This window comes from Cygnus olor, chromosome 4 (genome assembly GCF_009769625.2).
Source record: "Cygnus olor isolate bCygOlo1 chromosome 4, bCygOlo1.pri.v2, whole genome shotgun sequence".
Taxonomy (NCBI): Eukaryota; Metazoa; Chordata; class Aves; order Anseriformes; family Anatidae; genus Cygnus; species Cygnus olor.
The window spans coordinates 19,253,346-19,280,470 of NC_049172.1; the positions used below are offsets into that span (position 1 = coordinate 19,253,346).

The window sequence follows — 27,125 nt, forward strand, 5'->3', positions numbered from 1 at the left end:
TGAATTTGTAACAGCTAAAATGACCACTAATTCTTATAGAAATTAATTTAAAACTTTATTTGCTGGTAACAAACTGCATAATTTCATGTAGTGTATGAAGTACAAATGAAAAAAAATATCTGAATTTTATTGTTGGTACATATAGAAGATTTTGTGGTGTTGCTGTTTTTCTTTTTTTGATAATATTTTCATGTGATCCACATGAACCCATTAGACTCATGTTTTTTTTCACAACCTCTGCTAAAGTAACAAGTCCTGATACAGCTGTGCACATTCTAGCATCTGCTGCACATTCTAGCATCTGCATAAGGAAAGAGAGAAAAATAAATAGCCTTTGGTGAGTTAGAGGGTGCAGTCTCCTCTGCCAGAGGATACATGCAGAAGTGAAGTGATCCAGGTTTCTGTCTTCTCAATGAGATATACCATTTCCAGGATGATAAAGCAAGCAGCAGTCACAACAGCAACTTAAAATGGGTATACCCATTGGCTCTTTTTCAATTTCTGCTTAGCTAGGCCTTTCTACCAGACTGCTTAGGGAGATGTCTATTCAAGACCCATGCCAGTTTGCTACCACTCAAGGTAATGAAATTAAAATACAGTCCTTGGCAATAACATTGTCACAAAGCCAGGAATAAATAATGACATCTTTTAGGCACAAAAGGTGAAATAAATAAATAAATAAATAAATAAATAAATAAATAAAACCAGAGCAAATATTTTCTGCTTTGAATAAGAAAAAAATTTTGCAGGGAATGAACTATATTTTCTGAATCACTACCTCTCATAGCTCGGCTACCTTTAAGAAACAGAGCTCCATGCTTCAGTGAAACCAGGCACAACATTTCAAAGTATGGTAAATTCTTAGGAATATTTTAACAGAAAATTCTGTTACTTTGCACACGTGAATTTGTTTAAACTCTGAGGACTGAAAATGATAACCTATTGATCGTTTCACATTGTTTCTCTTAAAAATGATGGATCTTGCCTGACTTGCCTCACCTGACTTGCCTGAGCTGGCTCACCAGGATTGTGAAGGGGAGACCCAGCCAGCTCCTCCACAGAGCTGTACACCCAGAAAAGTAGCATAGCTCTGAGCCTGCTTTATTTCTTTTCCTCAGAGAAGACTCTAGAGAGGAGTCAGTATGGTGCTTCAGCTAAAGGACACAAACATCTTTGCACCAGCAGACAGCCATATGTTTTTATCTAAGTTCTTGAAAGCACAATGGTAATATGAAGCTAAATTTGTTCACCTACATCACATAATCTTTACTTTCAGTATCATCCTCCCTTGAACAGACAGCTAAGTCAAAGAGCTCTATTCTGGTCTGCAAAACTATTTTATTGCTAAGTGCCAGATTTCTGGAGCAACAAGATGTCTGCAACAAACACTTAGCATAACAACACAAAAATAACTGATTTATTATTCACATGTAAATATTTGCACAACATTCAAATATACTACGCGTGTGTATATGTCCAAAAATCTAGTCCTGAAACCATTCATATTTTAAAAGGAAATTTCTCCCAGATATTCTAATGTAATTTCCAGGCAATGGAAATGCTAACTGTATTGGGCAGCTTTCCCAGCCCTGGAGAAGAAAAATTGTTTCTTAGTGAACCTTTTTAATTCCTTAACATTGATTCATTTATCTCTGGAAGTCCACTGTTCTCTGCTGGTCCAAGCTGCCAACCCTCTTGTTGGCCACCTCAAATGTGGAAGGTGAAAAGGTTCCAAGAGCGGATATGTATTTTATATAGCTGTCTTTCCCTGACTTCAGAGACTTCTGCATCCTTAAAGACATTAACATATGACCTGTACTGCTTTGTCTTTTCTTAAGACAGTTACATGAAGAAACCTCAAAAAGAGAAGGGAGGGAGAATGGAAAGGTGCAAAGGAGTGAAGAATTTGGACTACATATACATCACTGAACACACATAGTTCAAATGTTCTTTTTAACTCTTATCCTCAAATAAAAGCTTTTCTAGAATCTTTGGTTTTACCAGAATAACGTCACATTATGGAATTAATGGACATCAGCATGACAACATGAGTATTTTTATTTATCTTATTTTTTCTCATGTCTTATTTGATGTTGAGTTCAACAAAAATATTTGAGGTAGCACAGTAAAGTCTGCTTTGCAGTAAAAACTGGAAAATATCAGAATAAACATGGTCTGCTGCTATAGGTATTGTTTGAACTCAAGTAATGCCTAATAGCTACTAACATTTCTAGCATCCTCCTTGTATTCTTTGCTGCACGAACATCCTGAAAGGATTTATATTCTATGTAAAGATCGCAGATGGCTGTATAGGAATAGAAGATAAAATCTGGAAGAAAAAAAGGAAGAAAAGCAAACACAAAGTCAAAGATGTTATTAAATATAGTTTCTGACAGTAACATAAGGTTGTCCTTTTTGTAACTGTTTCTTCCATTTTGATATATGTGCAACAAAAAGTTGTTCTGAATTGGTAATAGGATTTATTATTATTATTATTAATGCAGCATTCATGATCATACAGTGGTGGGGAGCATCTGGCAAGAGGAAGACTACAACCAACTGCAGAATCAAAAGAAATGAAGAAGGGAAGTACAGCTTAATGAAGAGTTTTGTTAGGGAAGGAAAGTTGTTATATTAGTAGTTTAATTAATGCAAGAATTCACAGAAACCTTATCTCATCAGAAAAGCAGAAATAAAAGCTTTAAGAGATGAAACTCTTCATCTATTTTATTTATCTTTAATTAGATTTTGTCACTGTTGTTTTCCTTCTTGTCCTAGCTGCATGGGAGATTTACCAATATGCTAGAAATCTTTAAGCAACAGATGTGTGTCTGAATTGATGCTTACTGTCCGAAATTCTTGGAATAACTCTGTCTTCTTCCATGTTCATGCCCTAGAATAATCTAAACAGAGATTTCCACTTCTACTCTGCCCTTGTGAGGCCCCACTTGGGGTACTGCATCCAGGTCTGGAGCCCCCAGCACAAAAAGTATGTTGATCTGTTAGAGTGGGTCAAGAGGAGGACCACAAAGGGCTGGAACACCTCTTCTACAAAGAAAGGCTTACAGAGCTGGGGCTGTTCAGCCTACAGAAAAGAAGGCTCTGGGGTGACCTCATTGCAACCTTTCAGTACTTGAAGGGGACTTAAAAAAAGATGGAGAGCAACTCTTTGCTCAACCAGATAATGACAGGATGAGGTGGAATGGTTTTAAACTAAAAGAGGGGAAATTTAGATTAGAGATTACAAGGAAATTCTTCTCTGTAAGAGTGGTGAGGCACAGGAACAGGTTGCCCAAAGAAGCTGTGGTTGTCCCTTTCTTGGAGGTGTTCAAAGCTGCATTGGATGGCACCCTGGGCAACTTGATCTAGTGGGTGGCATCCATGCCTATGGCAGGGAGGTTGGAACTGGATGGTTCCTTCCAAGCCAAGCTGTTCTATGATTCTATGATTCTATAATAATATGTACCTAGCATATTTTTCTAGGTTTTGCGTTTAAGATTCAATTTTTTTTTTTTTTTTTCTTTTTCCCCTGGGTCATTGTCTTGATGTGGGAAACCATCATTGTTCTTCTGCTATAAATTTACTAAGACTGAAGAGTGAGAAGTTTTTAAAATAGCTTCAAGTGACTATTTTTATTCATGCTTTAGGATGGTTTTCAAGATTACTTTGTTAAGATGACAGACTGAACTCTCCTTGAGTTGGCATAACTCAGTGCTTGGCTCTCTAAAGCCTTTTCCTAACTACAGAAATCTCATTCTCCATTAATGACATTGTGTTTCCACATCTGTGTTTAAAGCAACATTCTTGTTTTATAACCAAAAGGTAGTGTAATAGTCCTAACCAATTCATATGTAAAGCATTATGGTAGAGATAAGAGAAAGTCTATCGTCTGCCTTTACTCATCCTCAGTGTCACTCAGAATCATGTTTGCTTTCACGATGAGGTGTCCAGAAATAACAGACTGACCTAGACTCTATCCTGTGGTGTTTGGGGCTGGATTATTTTTCAGTGTGCTCTTTCTGCCCCACGTACCATGCAAACAGCTGTTCCACTGAAGTCTGAGTAATGGCCAGATAGCCATTCCACTAGGGAATAGAGGTGAAGGGACAAAATTCAGGAATATGGATAGAAGCAAACAGAACAGAAAGAAAAAGGCTACACTAAAATAGATATGGATGAAATAAGTAACACTTAGGAAGAGACAAGGTATAAAAAACAGCAAAGAAAATAAAGTCAGAGAAAATGGGAAAATCTAGCCAAAAATCTACCCAATAAATAAACTAAAATTGAAAAAAGAAAAAAAAAAAAAGGAAAGAAAAGGGCAGAAAAACAAAAGACTACACAAAAATAAGAATAAACCTCTTACCTTCATATAAAAGTAGCAAAAGTATAATTTAAGTAGCTATTTATTATTTGACTTTATTGAGATTCTTTGGAGCTGATGTACCAGTTTTGTCAATATAGAATAAAACTAAATAGAATAGAACAGAACAGAGCAGAATAGAATGTGTTATAACTGCAATTTTAATAATCTTAATCCATGTAATCCTAGTTTAATCCAATACAGGATTCAGACGTATAATTCACTTAACTAATTCAAGAGAAAATCACATCTTCTGTATAAAGTCTATTTATGTACTCAGGAATCAGATTGCACGTTGAAATAACTAGAAAGATAGACTAAGTTATTGAGGGAACTGGAGCAAAAGACTGAACATGAATAAATTAGAATCATTAGTATGGTTGAAAAAGATCATCTGGTCCAACCATTGATAAATAATAACAAACACGAACAAGAACTGAAGATTTTTATTTTTTTTAAGTAAAACTATTCAAGAAGGTATCTCTCCCAGTAACTCAAGTCACTTGAGTCTAAATTGGCAGAATTGTTGTGAATTAAATGCAAACTCTATACATGTAAACTCAATAAACAGAAGGGAAGTAAATACAGTGCCTCTAAGTGCTTTGCAGGAAAATGTGCAGACTGAAGTTTTTAATCAATATTCAACTCTAGAGAAAGGACTAATTAACCTACTCAACATATTATAAGACATTAGGCTTTGTCTAAATTATACTTAGTTTCATATTAGTCTTGAAACATTTAGTTATAGTATGATAAAACACAGGGTATCTATAGGGCTAGATCTTAGGTTTCATAGAACAATAGAGTTCTGGTTGGAAAGAAATAAATTTCCTCTTCTAAACCTTAATCTTTTCTGGTCCAAAATATAAAATAATATTGAAATAGCTTCCACCAAATGAAGAGAACACAGGAGAGTATAGATCTCTGCCAGGAATTCACAGTGTCTGGATCTCACCTCTCATGTAACAAGAGAATACTTACCTTAGGGAAGCTAATTTTTCCTTATGAAATTGGGCTATAATTGTAAGAGCCAAAAATGTAAAATAAGTGTGACAGTTCCCAGTAACTGAAGAAATTATAGAAAATCACATGGCCAGGATCAGACAGACATGGAGGCTATCGTGTTTTTCCTCTCTTTTTTTTTTTTTCATAACTAGCAACCTCACTAAAATAGTACCATTATTCAGTGATCTTAAGTAACAATGTTTTCAAATGAATTTTGCTAATCTAAAATGAACTTGATAATGTGTGTTAAACTCGGTGATTTAGATACACAGGAAAGACACCAGGTGACTTTCCTTAAGTACACTAGTGATAGAAAACTAGATGTCTCTTTTTCTCTTTTAGCAAAGGATTAATTCTGGTACTGTTAAACAGCCTTGTACAGATTTCAACATCTCACAGTATATTTTGAACAGTTTGTTGGGGTCTTCATTACAAGGCCATTAGAAAGACATATTAAACAGATAGGTTGGCAATATATGATATCCTTTAAGAAATAAAACAAAAAACAAAAACACACATTAGGGTTAAATAGGTACGGTTTTATTGAAAGACTTCTGAATGACATTGAATATTACTTTCTTCTCATGTATAGAGATTTTAATATATTAATCAAAATCTTAATTACATGCTCTGTAATTAGGTTCACCTTAAAAAGAAAGCCCACTTGATCCTTTTTTTTTTTTTTATCTGACTTGTCCATTGCCCCAGAATATTTTAACCTTCATCACATATCTTATGAAGGGCACAGGTGTGTACAGTAATTAAAATGTGGTACTAAAAGATCTTCAGTGACTGAACCATGACAGAACACTACTGTATATATATTAACACCTAGTTCAAGGAGAGGTTTGTAAAACATCATTTCTTTAAAACAGCAACTGGAACATACAATCATGGTGATATTATCAGCTTGCTATTTGTCCCTGGAAAGCTATGATGATATGGTTCATCTCCCTACAAGTTAATTCTTTAAGATAGAGTCCTTAGGAGGACTTGAGTTTGGGGAAGGGAGGAATCCAACAGTAAATTCAGGTTTAAAGAAATCATATGACCTACAAATGATGTTACTACTAAATAAAAATTATGTCTGTTTTTCAAAACATGTAAAAGTCCAGGAGTCCTACCATACTTCCAAGCTGGTATTTAAGTCACATATGCTCCTTCTTTGGCAATACATGTTTAAAACAAATTACGGAAGTCTTCTGGTAAGAAATTACCTTATACCAATAAAACATAATTCTTATTAATTACATTTCAGTTTATGAGAAAATTTCTAAGACCTGTAAAATATAAATTCCATGACAGCTAAGCTTACACAAACCCCAGTAATAAAAAAAAAAATAGTTCCTTTTCAATGTAGATAGTTTAGTCATTACTTTTCTTGTCTTTCTGTGCTTTCCTAAAATTTCAGGATCACTGCTAGACAACACAGACACAGTTCATAAGCTGTGATTGTCAGATTTGTCAGTCAGTGCATCTATTCTAATTTCCTTTGTCGTTCAGCAAATCCTGATACTCTCTTGCAGAAATGCAGCAATTTTTATGCCACTTCAAACTAAATTCTATCTTATGGAATAGCATAAGTGACTTCTGTGAAAGCTTCTATTGACTTTTTATTGAATATGCATGGGAAGTGACCATAAGGGCAATTCATTTAGATTATTAAACAAAAAAAAAAAAAAAAAACTTTTTCTCACTTGTGCAATGTATTTCTGAAATAAAAATATATTTAATGATAAAAATGGAATGAAAAGATGAAATCAAAGCTTTATTCTTTTTTCTTTTGAAAAAATGTTAATTTAATAGGCGCATATTATTTAACTTCTGTTAGATCTTCTCCAAAATATACTTTTGATGTTTATTTTCTATTCATTTGAAAAAATATGAGTGGAATATTACAATAACATTTTTATGTTTTGTTTGAATCATAATTTATTAGCAATCAACAATTACAATTAAAAATATTCTTGAATTTCAAAACTTTGTGCAATTAAAAATGTTCTGGTAAAAATTTTCTTGTTAGTTTTTTAGCTATGTGTTGTGGCTCAGTTTAAAGAGGGGAAATACACAAATACAAGAGCTTAGGCGTTGTCTTCAATTTTTTTTTTTTTAATTGTTAAATAATATCTTAAAATTATGTTTTGGTCACTAGTAAGGTTTTCTTTTTTTTCTTTTTTTCTTTTTTTTTTTTCTTTTTTTTCCAGAATTGCTTAAGATCAAACAATTGCGTACTACTAGGTTTCCCAGCAACAAAATCTACTCTGCTACGAACATGCCTTTTAGCAATAGAGTTCAAAATATCGAGTCAAATGCCACAAATTGGTGTCAAAACTTTACATCTTATCATCTGCTTGTTAATAAGTCCATCCAGACAGCAGATGATAGTCTAAACATTAATAATTCATTTTTTGTTCTGCTTCATAATTCAATTCATCTTCACAGTGGACATCACAGAGATCTTTTTTGTATTGTCTTGAAATGTGGAAAAGACGGAATAAATAAAGGATTTAAACTATCATGCCTAAGGAAAATACAGAGACTGAAATATTGTTCTAGAACATAAATTTAAACTCTCTGAAAGTTTCTGTAAACTCTCTTTCCAAACCTGATGTCAGGACAAGAGGAAGAGAAAAAAGAAGAATATTATTTGCAACCTTTTTAGTTTCCTTCTGGTGGGAGCTGAAAGTACAGAAGTAATTTACCTGTCTTACTTGTACATAATTAAATGATGATGAAGCAGCATTCCTGATCAGGTCTTGTCTTGAACAGCTTTTATGATTTCATGGCATTATGTGGAGTTTAGTAAAATATTCCTGCAAGTTGTGCTCTCAGAAGCTGGTGCTTAACTGGACTTTAGTTTTAAATTAGCTAGAGGCCTTTAGGCACAAAGCCTAACTATTTTAATGATTCTTTTTTTCTTTTTGAAGATCAAGATCAAGTAAAACTTTTTGTTCAGACAAAATCCAACTAGTGACCAAAACTAATTTTATGACATTAAAGAGTGCATTCTAAATCCACTTATTACACTTACAGCTTCTCTTGTCAAGTGTCCTTAGCAAATAGTATCCCTAGGAAAAAAGCTCATACAAAATGAACTGATCCAAAGAAGGAGACATTTCTTCTACTAATGAGAACCCAAGGCACCATTTAAGTTTAGGAAACCATCACATGGTTTAAAACTACCATTTTAAGCATGAATAGAAAAGTGTTTTAAACCAATCTATTTCACTGTAATATCAACTTTTTTTCCTGTCCTCCTGCTAATATTTACATTAAAATTTAAGCTTTGTATTATCTTACTTTTGCACAGGGTAGAAGTCTTTAATGTTGATCTTGTCAGTTTTCTGGAATTTCACTGGATGGCTTTGCTAACCTTCCCTTCTGCCATCCTGTCAAACTTTTAAAAGGAATTAAATTGCTGGCATAGTAAAATACAGAATACCTGAAAGGTTAATGCAGTACAGCAAGTGCATAATATATTGTACTTGAAAAGTTTAATGTCCTATTCACAGAACAAGAATTGTAACAAGGACAAAGAATGACAAAAAATTAATCAGTTCTCATGACGATGCTCATAATAAGAGCAGAAATGGTTGCTGAAAACATAATACTTTCAAAGGGCTCATTTAAAATTGCAATCCTAAGTTCCTCCTTGTATTGTGGAAGAGTAGATAATGGTCATTATCAAATGAAAACAGAAAAGAAAAAAAAAAAAAAAAGGAAAAACTCAGTGCTTTGAAAAGTATTCATTATAAGTTACGAATCATTCTAAGAGCTTGGCTATTGTGGCAGAACTTTATTTTTATAAGAAACTTACCTTTTGGTAGGTTTTATTACAGCTTAGCATTGATGGATCCTATGCATCTTACTCTGAAAAAGAAAACAGACAATGTCCATTTTAAAATAGAAAAGTAAAATAGTTAGAATTTTCTGTCTTTGTTTCTAAATTTGAGTAGATGATGGTGTAAACCCTATATATGAAAACTGGTAAAAATGTGATGTTTTATGGGGTGCTTGCTTTTTCTCTCCAAAATGAGCAGAACCTGTTTGAAACTTTGGATGCATTTGAAACAACACCAGAGGTCCAAATGCAGGAGAAAAAAAAAAAAAATGTTATCCCATTAATTGTAGAGGAATAACACCACTTTACACACAAATCTGACTTCACAAATAAAAAATTTATATTAGAATCTTAGAATTACTTCCAAAAGATCTTTTATTCCTGGTCAAAGTGTTTAGTCCCTCTAAACAGTCCCTCAGTAGTAGTTGCTTTTTCTGAACCTGAAGGCACTACCAAATCTTAATGATACAATCCATTTTTCTTTAATCTTTGTTCCTAAATTGTCAAGTCTAAAACTGGGAACTAATATCAAAATTAAAAAAAAAAAAAAAAGGCTTTATCTTTTCCAACTCATTCACTGAATTGAACCTTCTTTGAAAGGCAGCAACTTATCTGTACCTATATTCAGTGGAAAACCACAGTGCATATGAAAAATCAGTCACTGGTTTGGTTCAGCCATGAAAAATATTCCATCACAACTGCTTATGGTACTCCACTCCCAGTGGAGAAATAAACAAAACTGATAGTCTATTCAAGGATGTATATTCAGCATGCCGATGTAGCTTGTGCTTTCCTGAACATCCTTTTCATCAATAATGAAAAATGAAATAACAAGAATTTATCTAGCTTTTACAGTGTTTTTTTTTTTTTTTTTTTTTTTTTTTAATCAATTTTGTCTACCTCTTGCCTACACTGAAGAAAGGACCAAAATAAATTTTGGGTTTCTAGACCTCTGACTTAGATTTCTAGCAACCTGCTACTCCGAAGGTTAAAGAATATACTTAAATAAGGAATGAAGAAGAATGATGGCTTTTTCACATCTCCGGCCTTGAGTGGGAAAAGGATATAATTATACAAGTGGAAATAAGAAATCAGAACAAATGTAATTTCCCTGTCTTGCCTCTCAATTTCTATTGCAAAACTGCTTTAGCTGCCTTGAGGCAAGTGAGAAGATCCAAGCAATTAACTGTCCCTGCAAGACAAGGGAAGGCAGAACATCTTGTTGATATACTTGCCTTTCGTTTACTTTTCCCAAACCACTTTGCCTGTTTAAATCCAATCTTGCCTGTGTCTATTGTTGCTGCTTTCATTTCCCACTTGCCTCTTTCTTTTCCTACTGCCTTCATTCTGCCCGTTGAAATGATCAGCATTTTAATAGTCTGTATTGATACTGCAATGTTATCTTTGGGTTTCTAAGCTCTTATACCACTGAAATTAATGGGGTAAAGGTGAGCTTGTTGTTTAACTGTTAGACAATGTTTGTATTTGCAAGCACTGCATGAAAGAAGATGTTAGAAATTAAGTTATTTGGGACAATACGAACAAATTCTTTTGTCAACATAAATATACTATTGGAATATATTTTTGATACTTGCCAATTCTGCCAGCTGATAGCTGACCGAATCATTAATAAACAACATCTGTAGAAAAATGAAATTCTCAATAATTGACTAATTCTTTCTTAAAGACACTATTTTCTTTATTTGATGGAACCACCACACAACATTACAGCCTGAAAAACTAGTACAAATATTTTAGACTCCCTTTAGACTCCCTTATTTTTCACTGTTTTTCTCCAGAAATCAATTTAAAACCAAAGTTTTCAGGTGAATAATCCATGTGACTAACTCTGAGAAAATTGTCTTCATTATTTTGCTGTGGAGCCAGATGATTTTCTATTCCTTTTTCCTAGGGTCTGCTTGAGTCCTTGCCCTAAAATTAAATGTTACTTCAACAATCTACTTTCTGAAATACTCTTTCTAATAATTCCATACACACACTCAGTTTATACTCATATCTAGAAGTACTGTGCATTTGTATTTAGTATGTACATAGGATTAAATGTAGTTTATTCCAAATTTTGCCAAACTATGTGCTGTGTTATTCATGACCATCAATGTTAAGTGCTGTTTTCTGGCAACATTGACCTTGGTGTGAAAAGCATCACATTTTCTCAAAGTAACAAGTAAACTTTCATCTAAATTCTAGGGCCAATCTTGAGGGAAAATAACAGGTATGTTTTTCATTGAAATAAAACTTTTTGTTGTATATATGCTTCAGCTCATTTTCATTTAATGTTCTCAAAAAGAACTGACTCGCTTTTAGCCACATTTCTCCTATTGACACTAAAGGGAGTTGTGCAACTACTGAAGTTTACAACCCATTAAATACCCAAATGAAAATGTAAAACACTTTAGTTTCCTACTGCTGTACCTCAATTCAATAAAATTTGCTGAACTTTTGCTGCACTGATGACAGTGAGAGTTTTGCCACTGGTGTCAAAGAGGTCTAAATTTTACTCAGTATATCAATTACCTTTGCAGAAACAGTTACTCTGTTTTTGGCACGTTCTTTAGTTCTTTAGAAAGAAATGAACTGGACATGTAGACTTTTGAGCCAGGAAGACCATGCACTAACCCTGTTGCATGGTAGGCAAACTTAGCCTTACTTTGGTCAGAATGCTTTCAGCATCAGTTTGTGCTTACCTTACTGAAGATGTAGTGAGACCACTGGGCAAAACGGGTGAAAACAAAAGTGGCCATGCTCGACAGAAATACTCAGTGTTTCCATGGTGCCATGTTACTTATGATACTAAGATGGAGTTGCTATACATTCCCAATAGGAGGGGTATTCTTGCTTTAATTGTCCTTTCTCTGGTTGCACTCCACAAATTGATGAAAAGTATTGTTAAAGATGAGGTAAGATCTTGACATTGTCCTAAATGCTCACCAATGCTTGCTAATCAAAAGAAGATAGAATATTCTCATATATGTTTTTGAATTTATTTATTTATTTAATCTCTGCCTTACTCTTTTCTTTGTCCCATTTAAAGGTATTTGCATTCAGATAGGTAATAAGGACAATATGTTCTCACGCATACCTGTGATTTTCTCTGTTTATCTGTATCAGCAATAATATCCTACCAAGCTGAAAGAATGGAGCGATTATTTTTCCATTTTGACATTACATCCCGCCAAACAGAGAGAAGTTGAATAGAAGAGAGTTACTGTTATACTTTATTCACCAGAAGGACATAAGTCATTTTTGTTGGTATAGCCATATTATAATTGAAGACTAGAAAAAAAATTCTTTTTAAATAGTTATGAACTCAGCTTAAATCATTTCAGGTTCAAGGGAAGATGCATTTTAGAACAATGAAGCATGCATTTGTTAAGTAAAGATGACCGTCATATAAGATACATCTTAAAATGCACTTATTATCATAGTTTTCAACATAAAAATATGTCTTTTATCACCTTTTCTCCTTTTAAAAGACAGGACTTGCTTCATACATTGATATATAAAAAGGTACACCAACAGAGACAATTAATGTTTAAATTTCAGTAAATATTACGACAGATGTAATAAGTAAAAAAGACTTCTCTCTTTTCCTCAATAGTGATAACAATAGCTCCCAAACCATCCTCTCAGTTTGTCTATGTATACACATAACTAGTGAAATTCAAAGGTTAGAGATTAGATGAATCCCAAATGAAATCATAAAATCTAAATCTAAAAAAAAAAAAAAAAAAAAAAAAAAGTAAGTTTTACACAGTGGCATCTTGATTATCCTAGAAGACATTAAATGTTGATTGATCTTACAGTGGGTGGAAGTAGAAAGGAAAAGCCGCAAGTGACATAATAGCTAAGTAACTTTCCAAATTTATAAATCAGCTTTACAGATAATTTACTCTCCTAGCCAATTTAAGCAGTGATTGTTTGATGACTTACTGGTATTTTTTGTCTCTTTCTGCCTAATACTTGAAAACATTTATCTTTAGATTGCATTAATTCATTTATTATTATTATTTTCTGTGCTTTTATTCTCCTGGAACAAAGATAAATTTTAGGTGAAACAAGGAGAAGAGAATCCTGGAAATGGTTAGAAATATAACCCAGAGGATTCATTTCACTCATGATCTAGAAATAAGTATTAAAATATTTTCTGCTGTGATACCCATGATACTGGGTGTTCACAGTGAGGAATCTTCTTTTTAATCTGAAGTAACATTTTGAAAGATCTTTTCCTAAAGGAAATCTGAGAATTCATTTTGTTGCGTGCTAGGTCACAGTACTGGGTGAACACTCAGCCTTTCATTGCAGTGCCAGAGGAATGCAAGAAAAAAATCTAACCCGAAACCTTTTCTATTGCAGGCAGGCTTATTGATTTTGCTTTTAAATAGGCCTGGTGATCCATGGAAAATACACATATTTTATCTTTCACATTCTCCATCTGTACTATGGTGAAATGTCAGCTGCAGAAAACTACACAATACACCACATCTTCAAAATAAATAAATAAATAAAAAGACACTTTTTTTTTTTTTTAATTTCTGAATTAGCGTTTGCTCAAAGGTAGAGAATTAAAGTACCTCTAAGCCACTGGCCACTGCAGAGTGTGGACAGATCAGAGATTAGCACTGAGCTGTGGCATCTCCATGATTTTTAATGCTTTCTGCCAGTCCAAGGCCATAACCAGATACAGGTCAGGTGCTCTGTCCCACACTAAAATGTGAGTAAAGAGTTAGGATGTCTAACATTATCACATTACTGAAACCAGACATGAGATTTGTAGAGAGGTAGATGAAAGAGGGCAATTGATTCTGATTTTGGTTAAGGACAGCCCTGGGACTGTCCCTGTGAGGAAACCAAACCAAACCAAACCAAACCAAACCAAACAAAAACTGAAGGTAAAGTTTATGTGCTCTTCAGAGTTGTGGACTCCCTGTGCCTCTATGTCTATACGTCTGTTCTCTGATGTAGAAATAAGACATGCTACGTTGCTGGTACTGAGTGAAAAATTAAACCAAGACAGGTTTTAAAACATTATTCTCTTCTTTACAAAATATATACTACAAGATCCCACAGAGAAGTAAAGAATAAATCTTCAATTGTATGCAAACTTTTGTACAAATGTAGATATTTTCTGTCTGTGTAGCACCTCTAATCATCATGCAGTCACCAGCCAAGGCAATCTCAGAAATTTTTCAGTGGAACTGAACTGAAGATAGTATTAATTGTTGCCTGTTGTTGGCTTCTTATTATTTAGGGCAGAAAGCAACTATGCATTGTAATATAATGAACATATTTCAAATCCATTGCTTTTCTATAACAGGCAGACAATAGATTTAATGTGGTTTCCATTCATCTTAAGTGAATTCTGTGTAGTTAGCTAAAATTAAGTATTTATATCACAATACCTGAATAGCTGTATTTTTAAAACCTACTCTGCATATATGGAGTATATTTGAACTATTTAGTAATATAAAGTTATCAATTTTCTATGTTCTTTCAGTCTTTTTAAAAGTTAAATATGCATACCTATATACACCTTCCCATACTTACAAAAACTCATGATGTACAATCATATGGCATAGAACATATGCAATTGTGGGTACACAGGTAATATATACACACACAGAAATCCAATGCATACTAAGTAATTATTTATGTATTTCTATAATGCATATTTACTACTTTGTACAAGTATAAGCGTATATGACAACTGCACATCTATCTGTACATATTTAGAAAGATTTTATCAATCTGTAAATCCACAGCCACATAACAGTTGTCTAATATTAAAAAAACCTTTGTAACAATAAGAAAACAGTCTAATTGCATTTCCTAAGCCCTTTGGACTATTTCACTTGGACTTTGCCACACAGTAATTAAGTGGCAGTCTGGGATTACCATTTAGATTTTGGTGCTAAGAATGTGTAAGAATATGACTGAGCTTGTCACTTACTACACTATTCTGAATCTCCTAAAACAGACAAGTTATTCAGTAGTCTAGGCTTGTATCTTCTTATCACAATTTATGGGAGCACATACATACTGTTTTAAAAGATGAAATAAAAATAGTAACATTACTAACATTTTATATCCTTCTTGTCTCTTTTGCTCTTTTTATTTCCTTTTCTTTTCTTTTTTCTCCTTCTGGAAAAATATCCTGACTCATTGCCAAACATCTTATGCTTGTTTATGCTTTTATTTATTTTTATTATCCTTCAATTTGCCTCTATGAGTGAGAGTTTGTATGGGTTCAGAAAAAGGATGAGAGAGCACAGCTGAGGAAATAAGGCCCATTCTGCAAATAATGAAAGGTATAACCGCTCCTTCCCCACACAGGAGCAAATTCATCAGTTTTGACTAAAATACAGTGACAATTCTGTCCCTTCCATGGTGCCAAGGTCAGGCAGTGTTTCACAGAGGAATCATAGTTGTTGAAAAAACAGTTCCATTGTCACTAATTTGGTTTGGCTATCAGGAACAACATTAGAAACTGAGCTTTCCTGAAAGTGGCTGTGCTTAGCAACTAACTATTAAACTGTATGGCCTGCATTTTCTACATGCCTTTCATATTTTTCCTATTTAATATGTTCTACAGCTCGGAAAAATCTCATCTTCTCAGCTCACAGCTACAAGCTACTAGTCTGGAACCAAGATTAAATCTAAAAAATGTCAAATATAATGAAAAAGATCAGAGGAGGAGACTGGATGGCTTAGTGGGATGGAAATGTTTTATGAAGTCTTTCACCTTTAACTCACTGTTCTGAATCATCTGCAGTCAGTAGTCACTGAAACTTTTGAGCATTTGTTAGTTGTTAAGTGACCTATGCTAAATAAGTTGTTAGTCTCAGCTGAGTTCCTCAAGACTGGTGTCCATAACATAGAAAAACATAACATCTGACATTGATATAATTTTATATCATCATTAGTAAATTATATTAGTATCATATTAGTAAAGAATGTAAAGGTTGAAGAATGATGTATATTTCCCTAAAAGGAACTTATATTTCCATTTCACTAGGACATTATTAATGATTGCAAATTACTGATATTATTGTGCAGACATTTTCTGCCCTTAACAAATTAAGTTAAAAAGAGCTGGCAGCCATTTGCTGAATTCAAAAAAATTCAAGAACTATATCAGATGATGATGACTGTTTATTTGTTTTCCTCTGACTCCCTAAGCAGTTTTGAACAATACACAGAAATAGAGTTAGGCATTGTCCAGAATCTCTGGACAAGAGATTTAGTATAATTTACCAATGATTATAACGATTCACAGCATTTATTTCAGAAAAAGACTTGGTGATCTGAAATGTTTTCTGACTTAGCTATTCTAATTTCAAACTTTACAAGATAAGAAAGATTATTGTTTTAAATGGGAAAACAGATTCTTCAGTAGATATGAAATGTTTTCATCCTTTAACTAGGATGAAAAAAAATTTAACCAGAAAGTAGTAGAAATGTCTCTTGACTCTACAGAATTTTCCACTGCATTTAGTTAAGTTAAGGAACAGGAAAGAAGACTGATGCCTGCATGACAATTTTTTAGCACTTTCAGAAACTTACCAAATATCCAAGGCATGCAAAGATTACTCCTTCCTTCCCTCCTGCCTCCTTTACTCCCTTCATTCTTTCTCTCTATATATACTAATGCCAGGACTTCTGTCCCTGTTCTTCCTCACACTATCTTCCTTTCTCTTTTGGTAGTTCTCCAAAGATGTCAAAATGAATCAATTTCTAAACTTTACAAACAAATAAAAATTTACAAGGGAGTTAATACAATTCTCTGCTATATGCCCAGGTAAATCTCTTTATTTACTTTGCGATTTTAAGAGGAAGTGTTTAGCAAATCTGTAGCATAAAAACAGGAAACGTTTTATCAGGGAGATATTAGTGTAGTTTCATCAAAAGGATAATAGAGACAAATTTTTTTTTCTTCTTATTTTAACAAAAAACAAATTTGCTGTGTGCATTCATCCACTTTAAAGTCTATTTGTTTCAGTAATTGAAACAGATCTCTGGATGTTATGATAAGCCCAGAGGCCCTCTTAAGGAAATTAACCTTTAAATTGCAGTTCTGTCATGTTTTGCTGTCGTATCTGGTGTGTCAAAACAAGTTAGAAAATATTGTTGTTGTTATTATTATTATTATTATTAATAATAATAATTATTATTATTAATGGACAAGAAGAGCCTGAAGGTCAGGAAGCCAAAAGTACTGGAAGCAACTGCAAAAAGAATTTAATGCATGTATGAAGTTAAATTAAATACACCCCCTAAAATATGTATATTTATATACTTTTTTTTTTTTTTTTGGAACATATCATAATGTAAAAACTTATAATGTTGGTGAAAAAATGTAAAAGATAGTGTTTTACACATCAACATGTGCTGATGTCTCTAATATGTATCCAGAAGAAAGGCTTTCCCATTTTCCTGGGGAAAATGTCTTCGAGAAGTGGCTATCAATTATACCTATAGAGATCAGATTTAAAAAACAAAACAAAACAAAACAAAACAAAACAAAACCTTCATGTCTAAAATAAATACATAAAAAAATTATTCACAAACGTTAAGGAAATACTGCACATCTCTATCACACAATCTATCATTCACAATTTGTTAAAGCAAGACTGATATCTGAGTTATGCAAAATCCTGATGTGGTCTGTAAAAACAGCACTGGGTGTAGCATCAGTTTTCGAAGGCAACATCACTTCAGAAGTTAAAATCCAATCTTTCTTTTCTCCTCTTTTGCCTTTCCCTTTTCCCCCTTCTATTTTCCTCCCTTTCCAGTTTCCTTCTGTCTCTGCTTTCCATTTTTCCCTTTTCTTCACACATTCAACTCATTAGTTGACAAGAGAATAGCTCCCTGTATTTTGCATCTCTTTCATAAGATTAGCACCCCTTTGTTGGCTTCTCCTGAACATTAAGTGTTTGTTCTGTGTGTTTGTTTGTTGTTGTTGTTTTGATTTTATCTTGTTTTGATTTTGTTTGTTTGTTGTAGGAGAATTGTAGTGTTTTATCTCCAGCACTACCAATTTTATTATTTCTCTCTTGTGTTTCAAGTTATTTTCTGGTCTATTGTTAAAAAGATAAAGGGGTTGACCTTAAGAAAAAGTAAGAAGTAGAAAAATAGAAAACACCCATTGAAGAATTAGCTCTGGTGGACCTTGCACAGTAGCAGTAGGAAATAAGTCGCATATAATGAAATATAAAAAGAAGGTCAGGATTTTTTCCTACCCCCAAAGATTAATATGTAGGAGAGCATTAAGACAGCCAGGACAGCTCCTTTTCTTGCTGAGTTGGTGTTATTGGTTGACTTCTTTTCTTGCTGGTCTGTAATCTTTTCTTTCTTGCAGATTGCATACTTTTTTCTACTACAGATAATAAATATAATTATGCAATATAGAATATACGTACTCTAACCAGGTCCTTGAAAAACTTCTGATCTAAGAGCTTCTGAAAAATCTGTAATTTACAAGAAACTCTTTTTACAAAGGAGAATAAACAGGATGACTCATCATAAATGCTAGAGTACAATTCATTCCCGTACTTCAACAAAGGCAGGGCAGTTTAGAGAATATATAAACTAAGCTAAAGGATCAGTTGTATCAGATTTTAATGCCAAGGCTGGTCTGGAACAGAGAGTGGAATATGGAATATTAAAGTTATTTGCATCTATATTAATCCTTGGTCTACGTGTTACTGTATATTCCCTGAAGAAATCAAGGGTAAATTAAATAATTTGCCCAGAAGTTTATACATTCACATTTGTGCATGTGATATTTTTCAGTCTATTAAATTCTCTTGCGTGTTTCTTTCTTCAAACGTATCATTTGTAGAAAATATTTAACTAAGCTTCGTTAAGTAGAATATTCAAGAATCAATTAACATGACAGTTTTAGAAATAACGTGTGAAATGAAGCGGAAACATGCTTTTTGAATGAAAAAGATGATCAACACTAACAGTCAACTCACACTATTTCTTATTCCTCATATTTTACATTGTCTCATCACTTCCCTTCCTCTTGTGCTATTGAAGGATTCAGAGATTATCTCAGTATTGTGATCTGGCATATTCAAAGAAAATGCATGATGCTTTGCATGCAGAAATCAGAATATTGCTGACAGGTTGTAGGTATTTATGTGATGCTCTGCTAAGAACTAACATTGAGCATCTATCTATAACTAAAATAAGCCATAAAAACTGATAATTTATATCACAATATTTTAACATTATAATATCATCTTGTGATGTAGAAATAGACTGTTACATATTTAGATTGTATTATGTGCATTTAGCTTTTAATCTTCACATTACAGCTGATATATCAGAGCCATCCATACCCCTGTGCCAAAGAGAAAGAAAAAATTGAAATTCTAGTTAAGTGCTGGGTAAACACTTCCGTGTGGCCTGACTCCAATATCAGCACTTCATTTTAATGATAACGGCAGCTCTGGTGTTCATTCTAAAATCCTTAAATGTACTTAACAACCTGTTTATGCTTGGAGTGTATTGAGTTTATGGGGACAGCCAAATGAAACAGATAAGTGTATTATGTAAAACCATATTCTGAACTGCTTATTCTAGTGGTTACTATGCATCTGGAGTAAATCCACAGACTGTTATTCTCGGGTTTCATGCATTTTAAATAAAGCAGATTTATTTTAATTTAGAAGCAGACAACTGTGGGAAATAGAAAGGTTTTGAAAGCACAGTTGTAGAATAAGCATTGTTTGAAAAGGTATAGTCATCTTAAAATCATCATTAATATTTAATGTGTCCAAATTTCTCTTGCATGCAGGTTGTCTGCTGTTTCAGCCATGGATCAGCAGCTGCAGTTATTAAGGCTCTCTACTCATTCATATAGTAAAACTTGGTTTAACACAATGGCACTATTTCCCCTGTTATTCAACAAACCACTTTCTGGAATGAAATCAAAGAATCAAAGTCTGGCTTATTCTGAATATGTATGTCTGTAGCAATGCATCTATTTTATTTTTGTCACCTGTAGCACTTCAAAATAGTCTACCACTATTGCATTTGCAAATGCTATTTTAAAATGGCCAGTCCCTATTAAAGGCACTGTCAGTCTCATTTTTCTATATGTGAAATCATTTCTAGATGATTTATAATAATATTTGGAATCTCATAAAAGAAATTGTTTTTCTGTGTAAATGCTTTCTTTACACAAGACATTTACTACACCTGGATTTCTCTAGCAGATACATTCAGCTCTTCCGATAGCATTTTTTAACAGTAAAAAAATAGATATACTTTTACCAAAAGAATATTGTGAAGAGATGTAAGGAAAGGGACTGGTAATATCTGTAATACTATTTTCCTAGTTCAAGTGCCTTTAATTGTGGAAAAAAAAAAATATAAATAAATTAGTTTTTAAGACATTTGGACTCAAGCAGGAGGTTTCAGACTACATTCTCTTATCAAGTCCAGAGTTGTACTTCTTGATGTGAGCAGCAGATTGATTAAAAACCAACAAGCAAGCAAACAAACAAACATACAAAAAAAATAAAAACTTGCATCGGTACAAAGAAACAAGTCTCTCATCTCTCGCTTTCATCACTCTGTCCAAATTTTACTACTTCTATCATTTATATATGTGTCCAGATAAAATAAGTTTAAGTTACTAGTACTTTAAAGCTGGAATCAAATATTATGCTCGTTAAACCCTTGTTATAAAACAAAACCACTAATCTTTTGTCAATATATCCTGTCCTGAAGCAAGTAGAAGGAATTTTATTGACTAGATTTTTTTTTTTTTTTTAAGGAAGCAGATTTATGACCTTCAATAAGAGCACAGAGAAGTCTGAAGAAATTATAGATGCAGGTATGTTACCTGGGGCATATTTACATGGTAAATATCTGCAGGAAAACAATCATGTGAGCTAAACAAGCAGTAAGTAGAGAGAATCATGAGAACACAACTTTTGATTCACAACTTCTGCTTCCCTTTCACAAGAGAACTAACATGACAAAACTAAAACTCTCTTTCTCACTCTCTCTCTTTCTCTGTCTGTTTGATTTTATGGTACAGAAGCTGTGACTTTTACCCCTTAGGCACAAAACAGTTTTGATACACAAGGGAAAATACAAATGCTGAAAGGGAAGAACATCAAGTTCCCTTTCATTAAGAAACTGGCATGCATACCATGCAAATCTCCTGCAGATTTGCATACATCTTGTTCTCAATGGGAACAAAGTGTGCAAGCTCCTTTGAATGAAAAAAACAAAAACGAAAAAAAAAAAAAAAAAGAAAATCAGAAAATCTGAGTGTAATGATGTAATGATGGGTAGCAGAGACAGCTCATCAGCAGCCATAAATTACAAGACAAATTCAAAAATTTAAATCAGCCTGACTACTTTCCCTTCTAACTAGGACTGGTGCTACTAACTACCCAACTCTACAATACCGGAAATAAAAATAATAATAATAATAATAAAAATACTTTTACTTCCCTAGTTATGTATCCATAGCCTTTATTTGCAAATCATCCATGGATTTCAGTAAGGTTACTGTTATCAGGATTAAGAGAAGCACAACCTGTTCCAAAGCTAAAAGCAAAAAACAAGCCCTTTTAAAACAAAAATCCTTTATGCACTTGACTGAAGTAGATTCTGATTCCACTTTCAGGTTCATAAAATAATTCAGTGGACAAATTCTGGAATTCAGCTTCAAGTAAAATCATTGTGTGGAATCAACAAATTTTCACAGATTTTTGTAAAACCAGATATTGTTATTTTGATTATCAGATGTACTTAAATAATTTAAAATCCTGACGTCTTTTAAACAAACAAAAAAAATCAACACAACAACATCAACAAAACTCTCTTAATACCCTATGATTTGGGAGGGATCAGCTAAGGATAAAAGTTTCAAGAAGGTTTGGGACCAAAGCTCTTTAATGTTCAATGTTTTCCAAATGTCACAGATTTTAGGAAATGTTTTATGAACTCACAACATGAGTTTAAATTTTGTGAATCTTTTCCTACATGAATAATACCCTTGTTGTGTTCCAGGGATATTGAATTGAAAAACAAGCTGTATACCCAGGAAGATACATGTTATGCAAACAATGAAGAATACCAAGAAAGAAAACTTTGCATGCTGTTGTTCTTCCCTCCTGAAACATAAATAATCCCAGGCTATTCACCAGTTACCTTAGAGATGAACTAGCCACTAAACCAATAGGGAAATTAATTATCCTCTTGTAGGAAGAAAGCACTGGGGGGAAATGTACTACAGCATCTGGAGTGGTGAGACAAATTTCCTACCTGCTGCATTAAAAGAAAACAAAACTATTTCCTAGGTTTTACTATTCGAGTATGGGATGCCATATTTTCTTCATACAGTAAGGCCAGGGAACAACAACTGGCTTCACACAGGAGACTTTCTGTGGCTGATTCAAGCCAAACACCTGTAGTAGGATAGCACCTACAACACTGTTCTGATGCAGTACGAAAATAGAGTCCAAAGAAGAAGAGAATATCTTGCTGGTCCAGAGTATATTTTCCTACCTTGATATTGAAAAAGCTAGCTTGAGTTTATGAATCACAGAAGGGAAGGAATGATTTGGCTCTTTACCAGTGACAAAGCAAACAAAACACTGACAAAAAGAATCTAAACCTGGTAGAAATTACTGACATGAATCAACTGCTGCTCAGCAGTTGATTAAAGTTACTTCTGTAACTTTAACCAAATGCTGAGAAATATAATATTGGACTTGTCCAAAGTTATTTCTCTGTCCTTAGTTTGCATGGAAGTAACCTTGCATTCTTGAAGGTAGGGCACACCATGGGCAAGCAGGCCTTGATTCAAAATTGCACATAAATATATTTGTACAGGAATACAACATCAAACAATCTATATCTATTAGTACCATTATAATGTTCTAGGTTAAAATTAAATTATAATTTAGAAAATTATGTGTATCTTCTAGTTTTCTCTGATTTTTGATGTTGTTCCTACAGAATCCTGCAGTTCATGATAATTTTTCCTTCAATTCTTAACCTTTGTTGTGAACACTAAATTACTGTGTGGAAATCTAGTGATTTAAATCAAGAAAACAGGCAGAAGCCAGACTGACCTTTTCCCTCCAATGTAAAATGAATACATCCTTAAGAATCTCAAGTTGTTCACTGAGATAGGAGAAACACTGAAGGATGTAATTGCTTGAGCCCTTGACTGCATTTCTAATTTCTCGCACAAGCTCTTCAACTTTCCTAAATAGTCAAGAACCAAGCTGCAACTTGAGCACCCAGCAATTGTTCTGCCTTAAAACCTAGAAAAAATAGGTGTTTGCTTAGCACAATATACCACTGAGAAGGCATCATACACACATATAACACTGTGCCACCACCACCCCTTCCTTATTTTTGTGATTCAGGAAGATATGGAGAGTGGGTAATTTGAAGACAGCCAAACAGTAGTAGTGTTGAGCTAGAAGAGATGTGTGGCCAAAGGTTATTTTAGGGATCATCTTTTCCTTAGCATCACCAGTCACTGCCATTCCCCTTATCTTCTCCAACCACAGCAGGAGTGATGGGTCTGATTCCCAACCTGATAGTGCAGCTTGGCAATGGCCCAGATTGTTTTGTCTGTAAGACAGAAATTAGTGGTTCAGGAATAAAAGAAAGAAGGGTAGCTTTCTGCATATTGTTGGAAAAGCATGTGGATTCGGAAAAAAAGGACCTTGCACCTGGAGATCAGACAGGTGTAGCAGGGGAACATAAGAAGGTTACTGGGGAGAGGATAGAAAAAGGTCTCCAGTTACTCTGTGCATTCCAAATTTCAAACATCTTTTCTTTTCTTTTCTTTTCTTTTCTTTTCTTTTCTTTTCTTTTCTTTTCTTTTCTTTTCTTTTCTTTTCTTTTCTCTTCTCTTCTTTTCTCTTTCTCTTTTCTTTTTTCTCTTCTTTTCTCTTTTCTCTTTCTTTTTCTTTCTTTCCTTTCCCTTCCTTTTCCTTTCCTTTCCTTTTCCTTTCCTTTCCTTTCCTTTTCCCTTCTTCCTTCACTTTTCCTTTCCTTTCCTTTCCTTTTCCTTTCCTTTTTCCTTTCCTTTTTTTTTTTCCTTTTTTCCTTTCCTTTCCTTTCCTTTCCCTTTCCTTTTCCTTTTTTTCTTTTTTTCTTCTCTTTTCCTTTCACTTTCCTTTCCTTTTCCTTTCCTTTCTTTCCTTCCTTTTCCTTTTTCCTTTCCTTTTTCCTTCTTGCCTTTTCCTTTCCTTTCCTTTCCTTTCCTTTCCTTTCCTTACCTTTCCGCTCCTTCCCTTCCCTTCCCTTCCCTTCCCTTCCCTTCCCTTCCCTTCCCTTCCCTTACCTTCCCCTTTCCTTCCCTTCCCTTCCCTTCCCTTCCCTTCCCTTCCCTTCCCTCTCCTTCCCTTCCCTTTCCCTTCCTTTCCTTTCCCTTCCCTTCCCTTCCCTTTCCGCTCCTTACCTCTCCTCTCCTTTCCTTTCCTTTCCTTTCCTTTCCTTTCCTTTCCTTTCCTTTCCTTTCCTTTCCTTTCCTTTCCTTTCCTTTCCTTTCCTTTCCTTCTTTTCTCTTTTTCTTTCTTTTTTCTTTTCTTTTCTTTTCTTTTCTTTTCTTTTCTTTTCTTTTCTTTTCTTTTCTTTTCTTTTTTCTTTTCTTTTCTTTTCTTTTCTTTTCTTTTCTTTTCTTTTCTTTTTTTCTTTTTTCTTTTCTTTTCTTTTTTCTTTTCTTTTCTTTTCTTTTCTTTTCTTTTCTTTTCTTTTCTTTTCTTTTCTTTTCTTTTCTTTTCTTTTCTTTTCTTTTCTTTTCTTTTCTTTTCTTTTCTTTTCTTTTCTTTTCTTTTCTTTTCTTTTCTTTTCTTTTCTTTTCTTCTTCCTTTATTCTCTCAAAATACTGATTTCTCCCAGCCCCCTGTTTCAGTCTTCAAAAACCCAGCACTTTCTTCTCCCATCAATCTCCACTGACTTCTTCCAGTCCCTTGCTACCTCCACACTGACTCCTCTGAGTCTGCTTAGAGTCAATCTCCCATTCTCCATCTCAGACCACTTACTCTAACAAAATTATTTTTTACTGTCCTATGGACACATTGTTTTATCTTGACTTTTGGAATAGTAGAATACAACTTTGGTTACTGTTGAGAACCTTGAGGCCTTCTTTAGTTAGAAAATACCAAATGCCACATAAGACTTTAACTTCTAAGAGTATACAGTGGCAGAGAAAAAGGAAAATTCATCAAGATATAGATAAGTAACTCAAAATGGTTAGGGATGCCATGCAAGTGGATCTGGAATTCCTTGTGCAGGGAAGATGAATTCTCTTCTTTGACAGTATCAGAGCAGTTAAGTTTACCAGGGAAGAATTTATGAAAATGAGTTATAAGGCTGTGAGATCATAGAAACATAGAATGGCTTGAGTTGGAAGGTACCTTAAAGATCATCTGACACCAACCCCCCTGCCATAGGCAGGGATGCCACCCACTAGATCAGGTTGGGCAAGGCCCCATCCAGCCTGGTCTTGAACAACTCCAGGGATGGGGCAGCCACAACTTCTCCTGGCAACCTGTTCCAGTTCCTCACTACCCTTATAGTGAAGAATCTCCTCCTAATGTCTAGTCTAAATCTACCCTCTTTTAGTTTAAGACCATTCTCCCTTGTCCTATCATTATCTATATGAGTAAAGAGTCTTTCTCCATCTTTTTTTATAAGACTCTAACAGGTTCACATCTTTCTTGTGCTGGGGTCCCCAAACTTGGATGCAGTACTCCAGGTGGGGCCTCACAAGGGCATAGTAGAGGGGGACAATCACCTCCCTTGACCTGCTGGTCACACCTCTTTTGATGTAGCCCAGGATGCAGTTGGCCTTCTGGGCTGAGAGTACACATTGCTGGTTCATGTCGAGCCTTTCATCCACCAGAAACTCCAAGTCTTTCTCCACAAGGCTGCTCTCAATGAGCTCTTCTCCCAGTCCGTACTCCTGCCTGGGATTGCCCCAGCCCAGGTGCAGCACCTTGCACTTGGACTTATTGAACCCCATGTGGCTCACATGGGCCCATGTCTTCAGACTGTCCAGGTCCCTTTGAGTGACATCTCTTCCTTCTTTGGTACCAGCCACCACTCATGTTGGTATCATCAGCAAACTTGCTGAGGATGCATTCAATCCCATTGTCTATGTCATGAATTAAGATATTGAAAATCTCCGGCACCAAAACAGACCCCTGAGGGACACCGCTCATCACTGACCTCCACCTGGACATAGAACCATTGACCACTACTCTCTGGACGCAGCCATTGAGCCAATTCCTTATCCACTGGATGGTCCACCCTTCAAATCTGTATCTTTCCAATGTGGAGATTAGGATGTGTAGTGGTTTTACCTTGCTAGGCAGCTGAACTCCACCACAACTGCTCTTTCACTCCCCCTCCTCAGGAAGAGGAGAGGAAGAAGAAAAGGAAAGAAACATCTCATGCAACATGTCTACACGAAGTTGTGTTCAAGTAGCTGAGCCAAGATATAGCAAATAGGAACTGACAGTCTGATTGAAAGTTAGCTAACATTGAGCCTACCCAGATAAGTTTCTCTGAAGTTCTGTAAGTAAATTACCTTGGATTTTCTCATTTGCTTGTGTTATTGCACACATGCTCTAAATGTTCTGAATATATTTTCTAAATACGTGTTCTACATCTTCTGGAAACTAATCAGTCTTTTGTCTTAGACTACCATGAAAAATAAAGAACACGGTCTTCAACCTAAAAGATAATTTTGCCTATTCAGTGTGAACATGAAATAGCTTAAGTTCCTTGCTGTTTTGTTTGTTGTTGTGTGTGTTGTTTTGTTTTGTTTTGTTTTTAATCTAGTGTTCCAAATAAAACACTGTAAAATAAACTTTAATCTCAGACTCATGGAAAACATTTTTT

General features: G+C 34.3%; 1 long non-coding RNA gene across 1 annotated transcript in view; it reads right to left on the bottom strand.

Annotated features, from left to right (window-relative positions):
* The window catches only part of LOC121070093, a 54,002-nt gene that overhangs the window by 3,667 nt on the left and 23,210 nt on the right, over positions 1–27,125 (bottom strand). The window contains exon 3 of the long non-coding RNA XR_005819884.1: positions 9,186–9,238. This is a non-coding gene — a long non-coding RNA (uncharacterized LOC121070093). The remainder of the gene's footprint in view (positions 1–9,185; positions 9,239–27,125) is intronic.